Source organism: Scophthalmus maximus, chromosome 14 (assembly GCF_022379125.1).
Source record: "Scophthalmus maximus strain ysfricsl-2021 chromosome 14, ASM2237912v1, whole genome shotgun sequence".
Classification (NCBI taxonomy): Eukaryota; Metazoa; Chordata; class Actinopteri; order Pleuronectiformes; family Scophthalmidae; genus Scophthalmus; species Scophthalmus maximus.
Window position 1 is genome coordinate 6,829,985 of NC_061528.1, and position 18,382 is coordinate 6,848,366.

The following is an 18,382-nucleotide window of genomic DNA, read 5'->3' on the forward strand; positions in this document are numbered from 1 at the left end:
GCTCGGGGAAGCAGAGAGAAATGCGAGAGAGGAGATGTAAAACGACATTGCGATGGTTTTCGGTGCTTAAAGCCCACAAATATATCTCCTTATGCATATCAGATCTTAAAATGAAGTGTAAACTGCCACTGTAGCTGTGTGTTGCCGAGCCCTAGCCTGGAGGGGTTGATTGAAAGTTCCTAAACTAAACTAAACTAAACTGTCAAGCTCAGACAAAAAGCCAATTTTACAAATCACAGCCTTTCTCTTCATCATCGTCTCTGTCTTGTGTATCTGTCTCTTTGCTGGAGGCTTACTTGCCCGGTCCTACCATTAGTTTTGATCAGTGTTTGACACAGACTCCCCGCTGTTAATTCACGTGTCAGCATATATAGGGTGTGACCTAAAAGTCCAGACTTCTCCATCTTTTACTTTCACAAAAATAAATTGTCTCCTGGTCTCTTGTATTCCTACTGTGGCTTTCTTGAGCATAGCATTGATGCATTTAATGAGAAAATGCACAGCAGGAGTGAGACAGAATTACAACTTGCTGGCCTAGATTAGAAATCTATAAACAATCCCTCAAGAAGCAGCAAGACTTCCTGTTTCCCTGACACCAAAGCCAGCCTTATACCCTTGAAAAGTGAACAGGAGGAATGAAGCAATTTATTCACAAAGTTGTTATTTCTTATTCCTCTCTCCCCCCCTCGCTCTGCCTCTGTTGACTTAGAAATTACCTTGCAAACATTGTGTGTTAATATAGCGTATAATGTGACACTAAATATGCAGATCTGTACAGCACAACACCTGATTTCACATCTGAGTGTCAAAGTGCCATCTGTGGGGTCAGCTGGTGGCCCCGGGCTGATGGCGTGGTGGGTGCCGGACAGAAACATGTGGAAGAGGAGGCAGCGGGAACAAGAGTGAAAGAAACTGTGAAAGAGAAAGTGGAGGGAGTGAGGTCAAGACACCCCCACTGGCTGATCTGTTTGGTTCCACAAATGGGCTTCAACTTTTCAAAGCATATGTGATATTTCAAAGAAAGTTCAAAGACAAACGCGAGAGAAATATGTTGGGGGGGGGGGGGGGGGGGGGGTAGACGGTTAAAGAATAGGAGCAGCTATCATCCGCTGAGATATATGCTGAGCTGTTCAATCTGGAAAGCTGAGGGTCAAGAGAAACTTCTCAGTTAAGCCTCAGAAATTAGATGCCTCTACAAAATCAATGGGAGGCGTTGGGTCATCAGCAACTAGCATTGCTAAATGTGTCGTGATATCTACAAATACAGCACACAAAGCATAATTGTTTAGCGTGCAAGCATCAAAAGCGGTTTACCCAAAACAGTTCTTTAACAGATGTCCAAGAATGGCCTTGTGTAATTAGACACAGTCTGTTAGCATAAATAAAATATAGCTCTGAGAACGTGGTGAGCAATTCACTGATGCACTAACTAAAGTGTTTTTGCTTTTTTTCTTCCCCTTTTTTCCACATCTACCCTGCTGGATGGCATGAATTAGTCGTTTATATGTCAAATGCATTTACTGTGGTTGATACAGGGCGACCATATGTCCTGTTTCGAAGCTCCGTGACCCGAGTCCCAACAAACATCTGTAAAACATTAATATGTTTGTACCATGCTCTAATGTATTATTTCAACCGAAAAACCTTATCATGTTGCTTCAATAATACTTATAATGAATAAATCTGTAAATAGGCTACAGTATGCATTTACTCTTTTTAATACTATTTTTATTTACATAATTTCCTATTAATTCATAACCTTTAACCTTTCACCTGTGTGTGTGTGTGTGTGTGTGTGTGTGCGCGTGTGCGTGTGTCCAAGTTGCCGACCTGCTGATCTGGACTAGGGTCAGTTTAAGACTTGGGTATAAATAATAATGATATAAATAAATAAATCATTACATTTTAAATATCGTTTTTTAAAATGACTGATATTATCCATGTTATTTGTATGCAAAACAGGTCTGCACAACCTGCGGACTGAAGAAATGAGATGCGTGTAAAGATGGCGGGACCCGTTTCCCAGTAGCAACGTGCCCTGGAACTCAAATAGATGGGAGCTGTCAGGAGTCATTTCAAAGTGACACACAGGTGACAACACAGGTGACACACTTGATCAGGCTTCTCTGAGTTATGTGGACTAAAAGAGAATTCATCACGACTAAACACCACAGGTAAGACATTATCCAACCGACATGTACAGTGCGCCTGGTTTTTCGCCAATTTGCTGATTTAGTTGCTCGCCGTTGGAATTGTTTGTTCGTGCAGGTGAAAATGTTTGCCGTGTGCTTTTAGCCTAGCCTGCTAGCATCACATGCACGTGCTACATGGCTACGTTGCTCCATGTTCAGCATGCTAGTATATAGTGTGTTCTGGGAGATTGGGGCTGTTGCCCCCGGTACTGGGAGCAAGTACATGAGAAATATGAACTTGTATTAATCCCATAAATACTTTAGCTGCCTCATCCTTATATCTGCTGTGTGTTGTGTGTGCATTGTGTTGGTCGTGGGCTTTTGTTTGATAAGTTGAACTGTATTCTTTTCTAATCAACCCGCTTGTCTAACTGGCAGTCATATTGATTACCGAGATACCGCAGCATTGTCTTGCCATGTTCAATTTACGTGAAGCAGCTTCTGATGTACGAAGCTACTTTTGCCATTTTTGTGAAACTTAGCTTGCCACATTTTCCTTGGTGGAAGCTTCTGTGTAAGTGAAGCTTCGTTTAGTTTTGCGGTTGACTAGTTCACACTACACTTTCCAAGTAGCTTGCCCAACACACAGTTCGTATTGTATTAGTATTTTTATATTCCTGCTGTAATACCTGCATTGCAGCTCACAACATGATCTTTAGCCCCCTTAAAATACATATTCACTGTATCTTTATCACTGCTACGAAACACAACTTGTGCACCTTCTATGTTCATGTTTTGCATATTTTGCATCTTGCATGCTGTTCAACCCCTGCAACTTTTTACATTTTATTTAAAAAAAAATAAAAATAAAGAAAGCCCAAAAGATGAATTTATAATCCGCTTCACTGCGTTGCTGTTAAGAATCATGTCAGAAGTTGAGACTGAGAGAATGATGGAACTGAAAAGGAGGAGTGAGTGGGGGGAGCGTTATGAGAAGGCACATCTGTGTGTGTGCACGTGTGTGTGCATGTGTGTGTGTGTTCGTGTGTGTGCACCTGCATGTGTGTGTGTGTGTGTGTGTGTGTTTGTGCACGCGCGTGCGTGCGTGTGTGTGTTTGTTTGCATGTGGGAAATTGGATGACAGCACGTTTGTCACTGCAGCCGCACTCCACTGCTCTGGAGTGGCACTGCAGATGGATGTCTCTCAAATGCTTCAGTGACTATGCCAATTCACCAGCTCAAACAGATGCTAAATGCAGATATAAGCTGTAACTGCTATTTGCCTTTAACTTCGGAGCTCGAGGAGCCGCTCCTGCGAGCACTCTCATGGGAAAGACTCTCAGAAGTGCGGCGGCATGCGGCTGAAAGGACGGGAGCAGCCGGTTGTGGGTTCAACATTTTTTGTCCAGAGTTAAATATCGCCACACATATTGCGCTGGTTGCCGCACTGTTTTCTGTTTATCAGATGATGAATGTGAATCATCCTGGTTCAATTGCTGAGTCTGAGGCATCGCTATTAGTTCAAAAACGTATATCCTGTGCAACACTTTGTGGCGGGTCTCTTCTGAATTCCCACCATCCTCGGCTGTACTTTGTAGTCAATACTAAAATAGCACGCCAACTGTCCGTGTGCTCACTGCGATGTGCAGAGCTGAGGAGATTCTGATGATGCAGATCTGAGCCGGACAAAATGAGACGTCTTAGAACTGTCACTGTGCAGAGGATTCTGTTTGGTTTTGGCAACAACAAGACATTTCATCCTAACATTTCACGAATAGCAGTAAAGATGACGAACTAAATTCCCTCTTCGATTTTATTCATCCAGAAATGTTGCTCTGTTGTGTGGAATGTGTATTCCAGCCTCACAGGGACACGCTAGCATGTTTGTACGTTTTTGCACACATGTTCCGTTACAAGACACATTAAAATAATAATGTTATCATCATCAAAAAAAAATTATTCTTATCTGAGACCATAGTGCGATAAAGGCTTTTCAAATATGCCTTAACTTTGCAGTACCTTCTGCTTTTCTACTATAGGAAAAACATTTAGGTCATGCTGCCACTCAAAGAGATATTGTACTGTAGCAGAAGAGGACATTTTATTAGTTGATAAGAAAAGCATTATCTGGAAACTTCAATGAAATGCATGAATGTACAGTATCCGCTGCTAGTGCTCTATTAATTGTGTAATTCTGTTATGTTATTCAGACTATATTTGCACACAGATTGTAGATAGAAACTTTCAGAAAACAATATTCTCTTCAAAACTACGTCTTCATCCATAGAATAATGCATTTACCTTTGAGTCTCGGTTGCCAGAAGACATTTTAAACCAATCCCCAGCTGAGTAATGTGACAAAATACTATCAGAGAATCACTCACAGGTAGGAGGAGAACTCTTTTATTTTTGTCAAGTGATACAGCGATACAACCTGTAACGCATGAACAAAAGGCTCTATGGTGCCTCCGAATGTGTCCGCTGTCGTGTGCCTTTTCCGGAGCAGCCGCAGGGTGTTCTATATTGGCATGCTCCGAGCGGGCAGGGCTCCAACGCTGGCTGTGGCCACCACACTGGCACAGATGTCACACCTGGTTTGTGTGATCTCTGTTGTCGGGGTGACCTCTTGGTCTCCAAGCAACACACTTGTCTCATGACATGGCTGACGGGCCCTGCAGATGCAGTAGCGTGCACGTACTACAAGGCTTCGGGTCCTGCGGATTTACACGCCTACGTTTGTGACTCGTGTGGCTGTGTGCATGTGCGCGTTGTCGGCTTTCCTTAGCTCACACACAAAGTATGTTGGTTTACTCAAGTGGGCAGAAGCGGAGCAGTCGAGCGCGATGACAACAGGACATGATGATAGTGTGTATATATGAGAAACATCACACTGTATGATGGAGCCGATACGAAATGGTAGCCACCACATTAGATGGAAATAAAGCTTCTCCTGGCTTCTCCGCATCCCCCTCACACCCCGCAATGATGCTTTTCCTGGTTGTCGCCTTACTGTTACTGAGACGGCATTGGAAATCCTTTCTCCTGGGCCTGCACCCCCGAAGACACACACACACACACACACACACACACTGTGATACAACACTAATCTCCCTCTCACAGTCTCTAATGGAAAGGATTCAGCTGAGTAGCTTCGGAGAAGAAAAAAAGTGGATTGTGAAGTGAGGGAACACCGAGAGGGATGATGGTATTTTCAGAGAGCAAGGACATAAAGGGGAAGAATAAAGGAACGAGTTTGTATGTCAAAAGAACATACAGGCGTGAGAGGAAGAAGCCAACGTCAGAAAAGGTGGGGGGGACATTAATACAGAACAAAGGGGAAAGCATGTAACCAGAAATGGCTTAGCAGTCTCATGTCAGCCCACACTTAAAGCCGAAAGAAAAACACAGACTTTTTTAGGAACTCATCCGCACCTACACAATCAGGGATTACTCCCTCTTTCCTCAGGGCCCCGTCAGGCTGGCCCTGCAGCGATAACAGACACATGGAACATACGACGCATACGGTTGTGCATGACGCACAGACACTCGCACAGATGCATGTGTACGTCCTCTGAAGCATCCGCCGTCAAATGAGACGCCGCGAGCTCCGTGACAGTGATTAGTGCAGCTCTGACAAATGAGCAGAGAACAACGTCCGGTGTCGACGTTCATGCGTCGGCGCATGTGTGAACGAGCGCGTCGTCAGCCTGTGCCCGCGTGCGTGCCTACATCTGAGTGAGACTTCAGCGCCGCCGCTTCCCTCCTCTGCTTTTGTCCTACGTATGTGTGGACACGGCACCCTGTATTTAGGAATGCGTGGGATACTGGAGAGAGCACGAAAGGTCACCGGGAAAATGCAAATGAGTCGAGTGAATCAGCCGGTCCAAATGGAGGCTGTGCGTTAAGTTATATAAAGGCCACGTTCCCACAGAAGAGGCTGCACCTCGGTGCGGATCTTTGTGCTTCAGGGTGGACTAAGAGTGCTGATTGTGTTTGTGAGGCGGGCTAATGAAATAGATAGTAACGATTTTTTTAAACACAGACAAAGACGAAAGTTCCCCTTGTTTTAAGTGACCTATGTTTGATCTGCTAATGACACTCAATACAGTCAGACAGTAAAACTAAGCGGAAGAACAGAGTGAATCCTGTTTTACTTTACTCTACTGGAAAGGAATTTCAGTTGTTTTCACAACTTTGATATCGTGTTCTCAACAGTGGCCCTGTTCGGACCTGGTAGCTGATTGGTGATATGTGGTGAGGCCGTATGTGTGTGGACGTGTGCCTTTGTGCCTGTCCCTGCACAAGTCTGCAATCTGTGCAAATATCCACAGGATTGTTTGTAATAGTTTTTCTTCTTTGGTCCGTGTGTGGTGGTCCGTGTGCTTCTTCGTGACGCCCATTAATGAGATCTGGTCTGAAGAATGGCCTTGATACTTTATGTGCCCTGACACACATTTATTCTAATATAGGACATATTGACTAGCATGAGGAGGTTATGATGAGCACAGGTTATTAATCACATGTCCCTGAGATTCTCAAGGGGCACAAAACATGTTGATAGACACGGAGAAGAAAGTGTGTGTGTGTGTGTGTGTGTGTGTGTGTGTGTGTGTGTGTGTGTGTGTGTGTGTGTGTGTGTGTGTGTGTGTGTGTGTGTGTGTGTGTGTGTGTGTGTGTGTGTGTGTGTGTGTGTGTGTGTGTGTGTGTGTGTGTGTGTGTGTGTGTGTGTGTGTGTGTGTGTGTGTGTGTGTGTGTGTGTGTGTGTGTGTGTGTGTGTGTGTGTGTTTCTATTACCAGCAGCTCATTACTCCTCTGTCAAATGCAGTCAGAATAGATCTATCCGAATATTATGACATGAAGAGATTAGATCAATAAATGGGAAATTATTTGAAATGAATATAGAAATGACCGTGTATATGTACAGTGTATATATATATATATATATATATATAGATATATATCTATATATATCTATATATATATAGATATATATATATACTCTCAGTATTTCAGTTCAATCCGCCAGTGGTTATTTCTCTTCTTACTTATCTTCAAAAACAGAAATTACAGCAATACGTTACTAACGACACTTGAAGCTGCATCACAGATAACGCTCGTTCACGCAGAAACACTGTGATTTTCTACATTGTTGTTGATTTCTGTACTTTCTCCCGTTGTGCCGTTAAGCAGACGGCTTTCAGTGCCTCTAGAGGACAAACAGCGATGCCTCTGCAGGCAGTCGAACACAGCATGATTTATTCTTAAGTCTTGCTCAACTGTACTGCATTACACACACACACACACACACACACACACACACACATACACGCACACACAATTTCATCATGCATATTTAGGCATACAGATGTATTGATCACTCGCCACTCGTTGCAGGCATCTCAGGATGGGTGTAAATCTGCAATAGTATTAGCCTTCCCTGTATATGAAATGCCCTGTATAGATAGTGTGTAATTTATTACCATCAAACAACACTTATTCTTACGAGTTGTTACATCAGCCACACACACACACACACACAAACACACTCTGTTATGAGAGATACAGCATGTGATTCCAGTCAGCTGTTTCACTGCAAACGTTCAACATGGATGCTCAAGAACCGCAGAGCAGAACCACACATACTAAATGTCTTATGGTATTTGTGGTATTCCCTAACCTGTAACAAAAGGCAAACGTCACGTTTGGCACACGACAGGTGACTGGTTGTAATGAATGTATATCAATGTCCCCTCATTCACATTGTTGATCCCCGCGCCCTTATGCTCAATGCAATGACTTTATTCGTCCGAAGCACCCGTCCTATTCTGAGTAAAATAACTTTCAACATCCCAGGTTTATTTTGTCCCTTGGTGTTCTTGAGTTTATCTGTTTTTGGCACCCCTCCCTTACCCCTCTCTTTCTCTTCAAAGACTCCCTTTTGTACGCACACACACGCACACGCACACACACACACACACACACACACACACACACACACACACACACACACACACACACACACACACACACACACAGAGCAGTATCTCCAGGACTTCAGAGCACATTCCATTGCTTATATTCATTTCCTGGAGACATAACCATAACTACTAATTGCACTAACTCTAACCTTAAATAATGATTTGCGTTATGGAGACTTGCTTTTTGTCCCCTAAGGAAGACACGTCTTCACAGTGTTTTTGTTAACAGATTAAGGTGCCCACAGCACGAGTTATATGGAGACCACACAGACAAACACACACACTATCACACAAGCGGGTACCCTGCAATAAGAGTAGCCCCAGGGAGTCGGAACAAAGCAGATGCTGTTAAACGAACCTGCAGTGAGAAGTGAGGGAGCGTAGTGGTGAGGGGAGGGGGGCGGCTTGCCTTGGGTGAGTGTGGAAGGTTTTGGGTGAGTCGGGGTGAGTACAATCCAATTGCTGCATTCCTCTGCTTCAGGATCAGAAGGACGCCACAGTATGGAGATGCTGCATTCGTATCATGTACAGTAGGAATTCATTTTTGCATTAGTCAGCTCTTAAAGTCTGTCAGCCTTGGTTATTTTAATGTGTGTGTGTGTTGTGATCTGGCATATTACAAGGCCTTGTGGAGCAATCCAAAACTGATTATGTGCGGTACCTGTCTTTGACAACATGTTCCATAACATTCCTTTGCATTACTGATAACACTTCCTTAATCTTTAAAACATGCCACATGTTATCTTACATTCTCAATGCAGTCATAAATTGTAAAGCTTTTAAATCTGTGGGGAAAACTGAATTTTCAGGACATCAAATAGAGCCATGCCTGGTAGACTTAGTATGGCCTTTCCCCCTGGGACAATTTGCCTCTGGAGACCCTACCAGAGGTTAATGCCCCCGACCACACCGCCCCCAGGATCACTGACATCGGAGCTTTGCGTTGAGCCGGTGCTCCTTCACGTCTCCAGGAGCCAGTTGAGGTGGTTTGAGCACTTGATGGTGCTGAGTCCTGGGTGACTCACTTTGAAGGTCTTCTGGACATGTCCAGCTGAGACCCTACAGTAGACCTAGAACACTTTGGAGATTATATATCAACTACATCAACTGAGCAACTAGCAAATTTGCAAAAGTTGTTTAAAGTATGCTCAACCAAACAGTTAGGATTACACAACAATGATTGCATTTTAAATTCAGTCTTGATGGGCAAATAAATCCGCCTGTATTTGAGCTCCAAGGTATCACACTGTGTTTATTTATGAGATGTTTATAGTCAATGGATGTCATGTTGTTTACAAATCAATAGAAAAGGTTGAAGGGTTCAGATGATCTTCTCTCAGTGGCGTCAAGCTGGCCTCTCATCTCGATGGCTTTCATCTAAAAAAAACAAACAGACAATGGCATCGTCACCAATTATGGCTATGATGAGTGCATCAGCCTTATTTGATAGAAGGAAAATAGATCTAAAGGACAAGGAAACAGTGATGCAAACAGAAAACAGACGACAGTGCATGTGCAGAGTACAAAGAGTAGTGGTGCATTGATGACAACATCGCCTTTGTTGTGGTCCTTGAACAGTCCACAGAAACCCTTTGCATCACAGTCCTGTTAGCTATCAGCATGAATCATCATCACCAGCTAGCCATGTTTGATATCATCCCATTACCTCAAATGAAAAAGAATTGCATAGCCTTGCAGAGAAGGAGCATTTCAATGCATTTAATCCGCTGTACTGAAACTGAAACCTTGCCAGCTATTTCTTTTGTCTTATGACCCTCATCTTAAGTGTTAAGATTAAAAGCATAATAGTGCCCTTTTCTATTAGGGCCTGCCCTAAATTACTCACATTTAAGTCTCCTTAATGAATACAGCAAAGTGCCTGTGTTGTGTTTGCTACGTGTGGATCCTGTTTGTCTACTACTGTACATCTGAGCGGGAGTTCGGGAAAGAAACTGTGATTTTTTTGTTAAAAAGCAGAATGTTTTTTATGTAACAGTGCGGAGTAGATCAGAGAGCAGAGCATGACCTATTTTTAAGGCTCTGTGGAGACAATGTTTCTGTTCTATGCACTGGAAAAACCATGACTCCTGTTCCTCATAACCATTTTACAAAGCCTGTGGTGCATTAGAAGCCTTAGCCGTGGACCGACAACTCACCACTCTAGCAGATAGTCGGCGGAAGCCGCTCCTAAATTAACTCCTGTATGTGCAGTCAACCATCCAGCATCCAGTGTGCGACACTGCTATTATGCAGGAATTATTTGGCCTTTGTTTGGTGTACAGTATGTGACTGATGGTATTTTAGCTCTTGTGTGTCACTGTCTTTGGCCTGCAGTAAACTACTTATAAAATCACCATAGACTGCACATAAAGATGGACAACAAAACAGCCCCCCGGAAGTGAAGCCAGAAATATATGGATGGCCCAATGGTTGTTGGCTGCACAAGAAGTTATGAACCCTTCCATCACATTTGTTTTTTTTGTTGTTTTTTTGTTGAGAAGTGTTGGCGGATGTTTAAGTGTTCATTTTTCTGTTATGTTTGGTTTTGATTAGTTATTTAATGTTATAAAAACATGGTGAAACCTACTTTACTTTACTAGCACGCACAGCACAGTCTTAGTGAAAGCGGACATTCTGAATGTTGGCCGACCATCAAACAAAGCGTTCAGATAAAGGGCTATTTAGAGGAACTTTTTTTTTTTAATTGTGCATTTAATATTGTTGCATCAACAACAAAAACACTGACATTGGATGTTCAGATATGTATTCTGTGATATGGGCGAATACCTCACAGAGCAGCTACATGAAGACGCCAACTCCAGTTGAGATTATGCAATACCGGTGTTCCTGTTGTTACTATAGAGTACTGGTTTAACTGCAGGCCTCAGCACTGATGACTCACAATCAAACCACTAATACTGATGGAGATGTCTGACCATGACATTACATCTGTGTGAATTCAGCTTTAATCAAACAAAAGCTTTTTTGTCTTCCTTCAACAGAGATATAAAAAAAAAATGACCGAAAATTTAATCTGCACAGCCTAACCATTCAGCTATCAGCTATTATCTCCTCACCACATAATGACGAGCACGTACAATGCTGTCGCCAAACAAGAGAGTATGAAATGAAATTAGTGCATCTTACTTGCATCTTTTAAAAATTGTTGACAAATCCTAATTTCTTTGTCTCTACTATAAAACGATTACATTGCACTGCGTGACATGTTACTTCATATCAATGAACAAGGCCACTGCACCAAAGATCACAAAAGAAGTTTTAATCGGCCCCTGAAAACACTCCCCAACAAATCAATTTTTATGTAACTTTGAGTAAGTTCGCTAAAAGCTCCAGCACCCAGGCGAAGAACCATCATCATGCCATGTAGGGTTAAAAAAACCGAGTGTATTTTATTATTCATTGTTTTTCTATATATACTTTAGTCTCTTCTGTATGACTTCATCTTGTACTCTTCCTACCGCTCTCTTTGCCACCTCTCTGTTTCTTTGCCTCTTTTCTTTCTCCATCTATGGTTACATAAAGCGGTGTGAAGGCCTGGCTGTGTGGGCCGCAGGCAGGAGGACGGCCTCGCCACTTTCTGAACTTTCATTTACTATGGAGCTTCCAAGTTCAGCCGCCTTGCAAACCTCCCCTCCCTGCTCCGGTTGTGTCAGAGAACAAGACTATTTATGAACCCACCTCCGTCGCTCGGCACATAAACATACCAACACCTTCTGTTGCTTAAATGTTATGGTCCCTACAGAACTATAACATGCACATTCTAAAGTAACAGATGCTCTGCCGTTTTGTTCAGCTGCGGCATTTCTCTTTTTTTAAACCATTGTACGACTTTGGTTTGATCTGTCTCTATTATCGATAAATCTTATGATGAATGTAAGTGTTCGATTACGAGAGCCCAACTTGATTTCTTTACAATTGATGTTTTTTTTAAGCAACAGCTTCAATACAATGTTCGATTCACAAAGATTACTCTTTTGAGAGACTACAATACATTGTACACTACTGCCTAACCCATTGTGCCAAAATGGGATAAACAAAAAACTTTACAGCCACCGTGGCCCCGAGTAATATTTCCAACTTATGGTTCATTTCAAACAAAAATATAACAGTAACACAAGTACAGAAGACGAAGTGGCAACCCACCGTGACTTCACGTGATTTATGGGAGTTGTCCAAGAAAATAGTTTATTACGAAGCAGACTCATTTTCTCATAGACCTAGACACTATAGAAACTGACTTCTTTTTGCAACCAGTGGAGTCGCCCTCTGCTGGTCTTTCCAGAGAATACAGGCTTCAGGCACTTCCGCATTGGCTTCATTTTCCGGACCCGGTGACTGCGTCCATTTTTATAAACAGTCTTTGTTCATAACGCATGCTCATAATGTTCTTATGACTTTATCGCCATCTACTGTCCCGGTATTCTTGTTTGAGCGTTTTCTGTGTTTTTGTCTGGACGGAGACGTTTTCTGAAACGAAGGTCGTGCGGACATCTCTGTGCTCCAAAACAAGACGTTTGTTTTCTCTTATAGCACAGATTTGAATGACTGACGGCGGAATGACGGGCAGCAGGTTCTGTTTCTAATTTCCATCAGTGTTGATCTCGGAGACGCTGTCCAGGCCGTATGAAGAGAGCACGTCACTTCATAAGGTAGAGAGATGGGATTAGTATCAGCACTTAACAAATGAAGAACATCCTTCATACTAATCTTCCGTCTGTCAGACATGAGCGAGGCAGGGGAGACTACCGCTCCCTCAGTCCGGATCAGCTTACTACTAATGACACGCCCACTCCAGCTTTCCATCCCTCCGTAATGAACACAACAACAACGGCATGACTGGCCAGACGCTTTGGCCACTTGCAAGTCCTTGAGATTATTATGGAGCTTCATTCACAAGGAAGTGGGAAGAGAAATTCTCTGGATGTAAAGAAAGAGTGACGCAAACAAGAAACTAATTCAACCTTTCATTAGAAGGTCGTCCATGTGGTAGGTTTTTATGTTGTTCACTAATTAATTTTCCAAACTTTGTTTGGCTGTAGAGAAAAATCCATCACAGCGTATCATAAGTCATCACAAAATTCATGCAAAATCATTCACTGCAAAATGATAAAGTGGCAAGCACCTATCGCTCCTCCTTCTGTCACTCTAGGCTAACAGTGCTCTCCGTCTGTCCTTCCCTCTGTCTGTCCTGTGACCCACAGTAACTCGCCGCCTTCTACTGCTCTTGTGTTTGCATTTGTCCTTTCTCCGCGCAGTTACACGGTTGGCCGACTGGAGATTTCTTCTCGCCTCTCCATCATGCTGACGTTGTCATTACCTTTCGAGTACTCGGCCTCAGTCTGTGCCTTAAACTGTTTGTTAGAGAGAGGGAGAGAAAAGTAGCCCGGGAATGAATTTGTGTTGATAACAAAGAACAAGGTGTATGAGAGAAATGCTGTGGTTTATTTCGCCTAAGGACGATGATCATGATGTGCAACATTATAGTGTTGCAGAGAAGAATTTTCTCGCCGTGTCAGTCGGTGGCTCTCAGTGGAGCCTGATTGTGTTTTGTCTGGCTCAGCTGGTCAACGAAAACCTGGATGTTTGTTGTCACCGACCACGCCGACAACCCTTTTTCCATCCCAGACAAACAGGGCAATCACCGGCGCGACGCGTGGAGTGTGTCCCGGCGCTGTGGCCGCTGGACACTGACAAAGAGCGCTGTGTGTCACTCACTTGTTTCCACTGCAATTATTGAAATTGGGACTGGAAGCTCCGGTGCGCTGATAAATGTGTCTTTGCCTGTGTCTCTCTCTCTCTCAGCCATTAGCCCAGAATGAACCCGGAAACACTTGATGCATGGGTGACAGTGTGCCAGCAGATGTTCCAACAGCTGTCTTCAGATGCTCTGCCACGAACACAGAGGAAAGCAGCGCATCTCCACAGCACTGCTTGTTTCTTGCACGTGAACACAGTCATGGTTTTCTTGACTAGTTGAAAGTGAATTCGTCCATGTACGCACCGACTCTACTTCCGTGTGTCCTGACCCCGGTAATCCTGGTAGATATGACCCAGCGGCATGTTGTGCATGTGGTGTGCACACTTTTTACACATCATATTTTTTTTTTTAATCAGTTTTATTGGTCAGAAGATGAATAACATTCCGTGGCCAAATTGCACATGGCTTGTGGCTCCATATCCGAGGTTGGGGGTTGTTTGGAACTAAACAGTATCGAGTCACACTGTAATGACATTAGATCCTACATAAATATTGCCAATAAAATAACTGTGCTCAATATTAGAGGCTGTAACCAGACCCGGAGTCTCCTTGAAAAAAGAGATTACTGCGGTCAAACATTCCCGTTGTTATTCATCCGACAACAGCAGCATCATGTCACAAATGTGTGTGTTTAGTTGCTACAGGATAAAGTGGGTGGATTTAACAGTCCTGCTCGTAGCTGTGTGGGCTCTTCCGCGTTGTCACTGAATTGTTAATGTATTTCTGCTGTTCACTGCTTTTACAGCGACCCTTCCCTTTCACAGCGAGTGCATGTGACACGTTTGTCCAAAACCACTTGTAGGTTTTTTTTGCCCTTGCACAAGAATCAATACTATAGCAACTAACAATAGCAAACGCAGCAGTGATGAAAGTTTGATAGATAGATAGATAGATAGATGGTAGATTGATAGGGTACTGATTTTATATGATTTCCATATTCTAGATGAATAATTCACAGTCATCTTCTTCTTCTTCGTCGTTATGTTTATTTTTCTTGGCAGTGTGGAGAGGGTCAGGAGAGCCAGTGAAGTGAGAGCTACAATACATCATACGGAGCTAAAAGCTATATTAATGAAGACGTGTGGTATGGAACCCTCCGTTTGAATGCTCATGTCCGTACATCAAAAATCAGTGTTCATACTGCACCGTAGCCTTGGAAAAAAAAAAGCGCCGCCATGACGGAGCAAAAGGAAAAGATACAAGGAGAGCGGAGGAGCGAGTGTAGTACTCCTGCCTTTGCCTCTGTCAGACAATTTAAGTGCAGATCTAGCTTGCCTCTACCTCCTGGTGTAGGGCCTCCGATACAACTGAGCCTGAAACAATGAATAAATCATCTCTGCTGCACTTAAAAAGCAACCCCCCCCCCCCCCCCCCACACACACACCTTTTGTCCTTCAGACCATTCAATCACTTGCTGTTATCACTGTTTAATGTTGGAGAGCAAAATGTAGTGAGACCCAGTTAGTTAGAGAGTTGGTTCTCATCTCAATTTTTCCCTTTCTGATCCAATTTGGGCGTGAAATGACAGGTAAGTGGGCATATCTGAGGAGCACGTCGGCAGACAGACCTTGTTCTGACTGAGGCTGGCTGCAGCAGGCAAGCTACTGCACATCTTACTGTATGTAGAGATGTTCAAATACCATTTTACCCTTCCCGATACCGATTCAGATACCTGGACTTTAAATAACGATCCAATACCAGTGTGTTTGAAAAATAACAACTTATATAACGTATTTTCACAGATCTACGCTACTAAACCTGTATGGAAGTGATGGTGGATGTTATTGTTTTTCGGCCTGGCTCATGTTAAACCCTTTGAAAATCTATACGTACGGAGAATGAAGCTATATAACTTCTTTTATTATCAAGTTTTGACAGTCATGACTGAAAAAAACCCAAATAAATAAATACAATACAGAATAAACAACAATTACTTCATTTAAATAGCTGTTGAATAAAAAAAACATTTTATTGTAAAAGACCTTTACATTTTTTAAACCATACAGTAACAGTATAAGTGCAACACATATACACATAGTGTGTGTATGAGAGAGCCCTTTTGTGTCTGACAAGACAGGGTGTGTGAGGCAGCTAGAGGCAAGGAGACAAGCTCATCCCTCTCTGCCCCACGTAACAGTCTGTAATTGTTTTACACCGAGCACTGACGTCCTGCGGGCTTCTCTGGGAATGAGATGGATTTCATTTCCATTTTCAGTTCTGTGTGGATGAGTCCTGGCCGGCACCACTAATAAGCAAATCCGCCACACGTTAAGAACTGGCTTAATTACCGATTCTTGGCTGACCTTGCTGTCTGAACTTTGCTTTAGAGCATCAATTGTGGCTCGTCAATTTCTATGTTAATGAACACTAGAGGCGATGGGGAGGGACAGGGGTGGGGACAATTGTTTTCAGACAGTTGATGTAAAGACTGTTGAGTAACCTTGTGTTGGAAGAGAGAGAAATACGAGACATGCGAATACAAAGGTCCTCAATGGTCTACTTTTACCGCTGTGGTTTTACACGATTTCTCTGCTAAGTATTGAAAACGTCCACACTGTCTCTAATAGCGGACAATCAAACGCCAGCTTTGAGAGGAATATAATGACAAGTTACAGACTCTTTAGCCCTAATAATCCCTCCTCCTTTGATTCCTCTCTCACTTTTCCATTTTTCATGTCTCACCCTTTTATATTCCTGCTTAGCGGCTCTTCAAATCCCCTTTGTGAAAGAAATTGGTCAAAGTTCACACTCATGTTTGAATATTTTACGTTTAAAAAAAATTGCTCGAATTTGACCGTTTGACACCTTTCTGCTCAAGATGTCAAGAGTACGGTCGCTCTGCATAAGCCAAGCAAACGGGTTGAATTAAGTCATATGCTTTTCTTGAGCTGCGAGAAGGCATCTCGTATTCAAATTTTTCCTCAGCAACACATTCCTAAAGCTTCACAATCGTACTGACTAAACGTTGTTCGTTCTGACAAGCAGCGCTCTGCTTGCCAAATGGGTCTCCTGGACCATTTTTGCAGCTTTGGCTAGCATACACTGATAATTCCATGTAAATGTTAGATAATTCAGACAGCAGCAGCTGAAGCATTGACGCCCGGCCTACTAATTTCAAGTAAGAAGTAGGCCTATATCAAGAGATTGTGACAATGACCAGTGGGCCAGCTGGCCTATCAGAGCCGACTGGGCTTCATCTTAAAGAGACAGGAGCTTAAACCAAGCGTTTCAGAAAGAGGCTGGAAAGAGGCGTGTCAGGAATGGACACTATGAGGAAACTGACGTGTTTACTGAACATTAGATCATGTAAACCGTTGCAAGTAATCACCCAATATTAAAATTATGAACCTGAATATGAGCATAATTAAATTGCACTTTGATAAAAACATTCTCCATTTTGTCCCTTTTTTGGGGAGTTGGCATATCTGAACCATGTTTGATTTGATGTATTTTTCTTTCACATTTATGGAGAGGAAGGCATAAAAAATAGACCGAGATGAGATATCAATTCATAACCCACCAACACAGATATGCGCATACCAAACACTCAGCGAGCCTGTTGAAGAAGCATGTATGGATGAAGCTTTACATTTTTCTTCACCTGTGGGATTCCAGTTCCTCACGTGTCCTTTTCTCTTTCCGTCCCCCTGCCTTTCCTCTGTCTCTCATACCTTTCCCTGTTTTCCTTTGGATGGAATACGCTGATCCCGCTCCATTCCTCTGATTAAAAGGAAAAGTCCTCGACTGGGAATCATCGGGAATGCTCCCACGGGCGCCTCTGGATGCAGGCTTTTGATTGGCTGCTTGATGTATAATTCAGGTTTGATGGGAGACCTAATGAGACTGGCTAATGATGTTGACGAGTGTCTCATCATTGATGAAAAAGAGCAGCGCCTGCACACTCACTCCTAACAAAAAGTGGATTTAGATAAACAACATTTTCATGGCATCTGGTCGAGACGCGTGCTTTTTCCACAGTCTCAACTGGTCGACATAACATCCGTTTATGTTACTGCATGTCAATTCGAAAATTTGACAGCTACATGAAAAGACATTCATAACAATTTGTATGTATCTTCACTTTGTTCCTTTTTTATGATACACAGTTTGAAAATTGATTTGCTCTGAGACATTTATTGCCCAGGGCAGGTTCTACGATTAAATCGCTATTGTCAGCTTATCTGCAGCCTCCTTTTTTTCCTTCTGACAAAAGACTGCACTCTCTCAGTGTTGTTATCTGAATTGATTTGTGTTTTCAAGTCACTGTGCGTGCATGACTTTTTTCATCAGCGCTGCTCTGCAGTAGCCGGTTAGCACGTACGTGTCTTGTGCATATACAACTGCGCGTCTCCTGCGTGTCTCCGCATTCCCACCACAGGCGCTCATCAGTGCGTCTTCACAGCAGCGCTTTCAGCCTGCTGCTCACCGAGCGCTCTCCTCCTCGCTGTTTTGAGGTGATTCTGCTTCCAGTGGTCTTTATTTCTTGTGATAAT

General features: G+C 43.0%; 1 protein-coding gene across 1 annotated transcript in view; it reads left to right on the forward strand.

The window, feature by feature from the left end:
- Positions 1 to 2,092: 2,092 nt before the first annotated feature.
- Positions 2,093 to 18,382, forward strand: part of il1rapl1a (interleukin 1 receptor accessory protein-like 1a) — a 160,577-nt gene continuing 144,287 nt past the window's right edge. The window contains exon 1 of the mRNA XM_035604694.2: positions 2,093 to 2,174. The gene's annotated coding sequence lies outside the window, so the exon portion shown is untranslated. The remainder of the gene's footprint in view (positions 2,175 to 18,382) is intronic.